General features: G+C 51.1%; 1 protein-coding gene across 1 annotated transcript in view; it reads right to left on the bottom strand.

The window, feature by feature from the left end:
• AMMECR1 (Alport syndrome, mental retardation, midface hypoplasia and elliptocytosis chromosomal region gene 1) overlaps window positions 1–5586 on the bottom strand; it is a 285290-nt gene extending 279704 nt beyond the window's left edge. Inside the window, 1 exon segment of the mRNA XM_029607624.1 lies at window positions 5465–5586. The gene's annotated coding sequence lies outside the window, so the exon portion shown is untranslated.
• Between the last annotated feature and the right edge of the window lie 414 nt (window positions 5587–6000).

Raw genomic sequence — 6000 nt, forward strand, 5'->3', positions numbered from 1 at the left:
AATCCAGTCCAGGATAGGACTACGCCACCTATCGGCTGCTGTCTCTGGGCTGAATCACCTTCCATCTTTCTAACCTCGAGGCCCACCTAAGTCCTGCCGGCCCCGGCATCCAAAGGCTCAACCTGAGGGGAACAAGGGCTGGTATAGGTGAAGCTCTAGCAGCCTCTAGCTTCAGCCCACTCCGCCTGTTGACGGTGGGGACCCGTAGGTCCTCGCCTATGGGTTGTGTCAACCCTACCTCAACCCAAGGGTCCACCTCCATATATGGTGCAACAATAACAAAAAACAGAAACATTACCATTCCTTATAAAACATCAAACAATAAAATCAAGAAATATAAATCATTAATCGTAATTGTAAAATCATACTAATAAAATATTTCTAAACAGCTAACAGTGGTGGCAATGAAACTGTCTCCTCTCTCTCACTTACATACACTCTCTAATACATACACTCTCTCTTACTCACACATGTTCATTCATGCACTTTCTCTCCCCCCACATGCTTTCACACACACACACACCTTCTCTCCTTCCCATATGCTCTCCCACACACATGCTCTCATACACACGTGCTTACCACATGTTCACACAATGCTCTCTACCGCACATAATCACATGCTCTCTCCTCCAAATGATCTCACACACATGCTCTCATACAAACACCGTCTCCTACATGCTCCACCTTTCATCACACACACACACATTCTCTCTCGCTACCAGCACATGATCACACATGCTCTCCCCAATTACAAACATATGCTACCTCTCCACATCACTCACACATGCTTTCCCCCACATGATCACACACACATACACATGGTCTCTCTCCTCCACATGCTCTCACACACTGATACATGAACCCTCAAATGCTCTCACACACACACTCTTTTTTTTCTCTCCACAGAATATGAAGGCAGTAGAAGCAGCTCTCACCACCAGGAGGTCTCCTCTCTTCATTGTGGAAAGGACGCGGCTCCTCTTTCGGCTGGGCCCATGATCCTGGCCATGCAGCCCAGTCCCTGCTCCTCTTTGGCCCTGAGGCCCAACCTGCTGCTACGTCTCCTCTCTTCAGCCACAAGGCCCGGCCTGGCGCAACTCCAACGCTCTTCACCCGCACAGCCCGACCTGTCACTGCATCTCCTCTCTTCAGCCACAAGGCCCGGCCTGGCGCAACTACAACGCTCTTCACCCGCACAGCCCGACCTGTCACTGCATCTCCTCTCTTCAGCCACAAGGCCCGGCCTGGCGCAACTCCAACGCTCTTCACCCGCACAGCCCGACCTGTCACTGCATCTCCTCTCTTCAGCCACAAGGCCCGGCCTGGCGCAACTCCAACGCTCTTCGGCTGGGAGGGCCTCCTCCTGCTTCTGAATAGTATGGTCTTTTTTTTTCTTCTTGTGGCGCAGCCGGGCCAGGAAGAGGGAAACCCAGCTGCTGCAGGTTGGTGCAAGCAGTAGGTTGCCGCCCCCAAACCTGTGACGCCCTAGACGGCCACCTAGTTTTCCTTAGTGCTTCCGCCGGCCCTGTTCCCAGCTTTTCTCTTTACTTTTCGGACCGCTGCAGCACACTGAGCTGAGGCTTTCAATGTAATGTCCCCACTGACTCCCAATTCTTTATCTTGGGTGGTGAGGAACCCGGTATTGTGTACCTGCCGTTAGGATTATTTTTCCCTGTCTGCCCTCTGCCCTCCCCCACACTGATTTTCATGGACATGTGGGGGGGCCCAGTACCAGGGTCCCGCAAGGTCTTTCGGCAGCTACCCCCGCAGTCTGCTCGCTCCAGCAACTTTGACGAGTTTTCTGCCAGCTGCAAACGCGATGGCTTCACCACTGCTCCCGCCACCAGATCATTTATGGATATGTTAAACAGCATCCGAGGCGCCTTCCCCATTCTCCATTGGGAAACTGACCATTCGGTCCTACCCTCTCGCTCTTTCCTGTCATTTAACCAGTTACCAGGCCACCATAGGGTGCTGACTTTCTAACTTTCTGAAATTTAAGCTCAGGAGTCGTATAACACTTCCTGGATCTGCGCTGCTTTCTATTGGCAGGTTTTGTACTGAGCACTTGGCCCACCTGAACATATACAGTGCCTTTCATCCAAACAGTATCCCTGGTACATGTTGCCATTTCTTATCCCAGAAGCACTCACAGAACCAGGTCTGGGATAAAAGATGGCAAAAGTGACTACAGAGCAATGAAAAGAAACCTTTTAATGTTTGGATTTTTATTGGGGGAGGGAGCCTTCTGTTAGTGAGCGGTAGAATGGCTTGCACAATACCCCCCCTACCATGCTGTGTAATAATACAATGACGTCACTCACAGCACCAGACTGCGGAGGTATGAAAGTATTTATAACTCATTGTGGGATAAATATCACAGCCTGAAAAACCCAACCATTAGTGGGACAAAGCTGGAAAGTCTTATTTCACTTTATCAAGCTTCTCTCCGTTTCATAGGCATTTGGTTAGCTCTCTGACGCTTGATATTTTTAGCACAAAGTGCTGTTTCATAATACAATCATCTTCAACGAGCTTCTGATGACTGCACTGCATAAAGCTTCTATAAAAGAGAAAAAATAGTGCACCTCGACCAGGCCAGAAACATACTCGGATCAGGGACAATATGGAACAGCACCAGAACCTGGAAACTATCCTTGTTATTGCTCTCTTGTTAGAAAGATTTGCTCTATAATTTTTCCTTCTTTTATTTTAACAAGAAGAATACAAGAGGTGCCATGCCGAGTGAGCCCAAGGGTCCACCGAGCACAGCACAGCATCCTGTCTGTGATAACAGCTCTACCGGACCTCTAGGAGGTACCAGGCAGATCCCAAAGCAGGGGCTTGCTCCAGGTCTGTTTATGGCTTTTTCTTCCAGAAAACTCGACCAAAGCCTTTTAAAACTCTGCTGTGCTATATGTCTTGACCACATTCTCCAGCAACTAATTACACAGCTTGTGCACGGAGTGAAAAAATATCTTTTCCACAGTAAATTTCATCTGCCATTTAAATGACCAAACATTATTATTTGGGCAACCACTTTGATGTATTATCTTAGCAACACGTCATGCCAGCAAAGTTTCTTGAAGCTGAGAAAAAGAAAGAGTGGTACTTGCTCATAGTCTTGTGATAACCCCTAAACCACACTTTTTTTCCTTTGCAACATACAGAATCAACACCAATGCAATACTGGTCTGACGGGTTCAGGCAGTGGGTCCTGCTGTACCACACGTAAGGATCAGCCTGTGAGCCGATGGTTATTAACCCAGGTCTCAGGACATGTTCAGCCACTTGGATTTTCAAAATATCCACAAACTATAATGCATGCACATCTCTCTCAATCATGTTCACCATGGGTTGAGAAGCCCTGAAGCCACGGGTTTTATTAGCTGTTGGAAAGCAATAATCCAGCAGAACAATGAAACCTCATGACCTTCAGTTGCAGTTAACCAAAATCCTTGCAGTGTTTGCAGAGATTGTCACTTGTACAATTTTGCCTATGAACGTCTTACTCTTTCAGATTTCCTCAGGTGAAAGATGGGTTTCCCAAACTTGTGTGACCAGGTGGTCCGACTAGCTGACCCCACTCTTCAGTATGACCCGTTTCCATCCTTTTGCAAAACCCACAGCATCTAAGGAAGGCATCCAACTGCCCAACTTGCAAAACTTCGAACTATACATAATGCGCACGGAGAAAAATGTTACCATTCTCATCAGCCATTCATTTTCATCGGTAGATTCGGGGGGGTCGTTCAGATAAAACGTTCTCCGCTGTTTCGATAGGTGCCGGAGAGTCACCGCGGCCACCGTCGGGGCCCTGGCGCAGCAATAACCGGGCCCGCGCGGAGCCGAAGCGCGCGCGCGCTCGCAGAGCCCGCGGCCGCCCGTCCCGTTACCAAGGCAACCCGTGCGCGAGGCGCGGCGGCCGCAGGGCCTGAGAGCAGCGCGTGAGCCGGCTCCCGGCCTCGCGCTGACTTTCTGCTCCCGCTGCAGGAGGAGGACGGTGGCTGCAGGGCTTGAGGTGAGGGGGGCAGACTTATTTTGCCCCTTACCCTCTGCTCATGCACTGAAAGCCTCTGAGAAAACAGAAACGTAGTTGACCAGCAGGGCCTTGGGCAAAAGTAAATGCATTCACTAAGATACAATCGCATAACAGCAATGAGAGTGTGCACAGATCCGGGGGGCAGTGCCTACGATGCAGTCAGAATATTTTGGTGGGGGACCCAATGAATCTCATAAATATTTTTTTTTAGATTGAAAGGACCTTCAAATCCCAGCTATCGCCAATCCGTACCTCCTAACCTCTCTGGCTGGACACAACCACTGGCCCCGCACCCCTCCCCGCCTCCTCTCTCTGCCCTTCCGGGCGCGCATGCGCACAGACCCTCGGCGACCCAGGCACTCGGCCCTTTTGCCCACACCTTGTGACGCCTGGAACTTTAACCATTAATTCTGAAGTCCCTTGGGTGGGATTGTAAAGAAAGGTTTCCTTTCCTTCTGGGTGTTACGTAGTCCCAGTCGGATGCAAACTCTGGAGGGCATCGTCTTTTCTCTAAGACGCCCAGGTTTACAGCAGACCCGGCGCCAGGACCCCCCCTCTCTAAGCGAACACTGGATCTTTGTCCTCTGCCTCTTCCTCCTGCTGCGGCTGTTTTTCTGTGCAGCGAGGAGCGCCCCCCCCCCGATCTACTGCCCTTCCTGCAATGAGGGAGCGTTTTCCTGCTATGGAGCCATTTGAATAGCTGCGATGATTACTTCCGTTAAAGTGCATTTAAAGCAGGACACCTCCACCCAGGGAGGCCTCTGCGCTAACGTCTGACATTTGAAGAGGGTCCCTGGGGGATTCGAGAAGGGGGGAAAAAAGCCTTTTTTGCAATTTTTTTTTTCAGCCCCATAAAGCCAGGGTGCACATTATTAATAGGGAAGGGACTGTGTGTGTGTTAGATCGCTGGATACTGCTGGGAAGAGTCACTGAACACACCGTGCATACAAAACAGGCCCGTATTTTGTAAAAAAAAATCGCAGATCCCGGCCATCCGGAAGAGCCTTGCTGTCATTCCAGGCAATGGGGAGGGGGGAGAGGTTTCCAGCCTGGGAGGGCTCGTGCGGGCCTGCACCCTGCACGAGCCGGGCTCTCCGGAGCGGGTTAGGGTGGGTCCTGGAAGGGGGTGGGGGAGGGGAATGCACAGACCCGATCCATCCACGGGGCTCCCACCGAGCCCGGCGGCACAGGGGTTAAAGGCAGCGGAAATGCGCTGGGAACCGGGGTGAAGGCGATGCACAATGGAAGATCGGATGCCGAAGACTGACTGCCTGCCGTGCCAGCAGCGATGGACACAGAAATCACACGTTCAGCAAAGCTTTTCCAGCGAAATATAGTAATAATAATAATAATTTATCTTACAAAAAAAAAAAAAAAGAAAAATCTGCAACCCAAGGCTCGTCAGCGTGTCCATGTCCTTACCGTGCTGCGGCTGGCAGGCAATCCGCGTCCGGGAGCCCTCGGTCCGGCTAATCAGGCTCCGGGGGCTGGGCAGGAAAACAGGGACAAGAGGCGCGAGGAGGAGGAGGAGGCGATCTCACAAGGCAGAAAGCTGCAAATCTTTTGCATGCACGCTCTCTGCATGTCCTAAGCTGCAACTGAGAGAGAGAGGGAGAGGGAAAAAAATGTCCTAAAATAGCTCAGGCAGCCAGCGACTTGCTGAAACCTGAGAGAGAAATGCTGAATTTAAAGATCCGGGTCGCTGCGGGTGTGCGATTAACGTGGGGAAGAGCTGGCAGGGGGGCACCCGGGAGGCGGCCACGTGCCTGCGGATAAGAGGCAAGGTCAGCAGTGAAAGGAGGACCTGACCCCTGCAACCTCTCGCTTAAAGGCGCAGGCAGATCTCCAGGCTCCGTTTCCCAGGTCTCCTTTTCATCGCTCATATTTTACACAGGTTGGCATTTCTTTTGTTATATTCGCGCACTAACGAGCTCTCTCTCCTGCAGGGCTGCTGCTTG

The sequence above is a fragment of the Rhinatrema bivittatum genome, chromosome 6 (assembly GCF_901001135.1).
Source record: "Rhinatrema bivittatum chromosome 6, aRhiBiv1.1, whole genome shotgun sequence".
In the NCBI taxonomy this organism is placed as follows: domain Eukaryota; kingdom Metazoa; phylum Chordata; class Amphibia; order Gymnophiona; family Rhinatrematidae; genus Rhinatrema; species Rhinatrema bivittatum.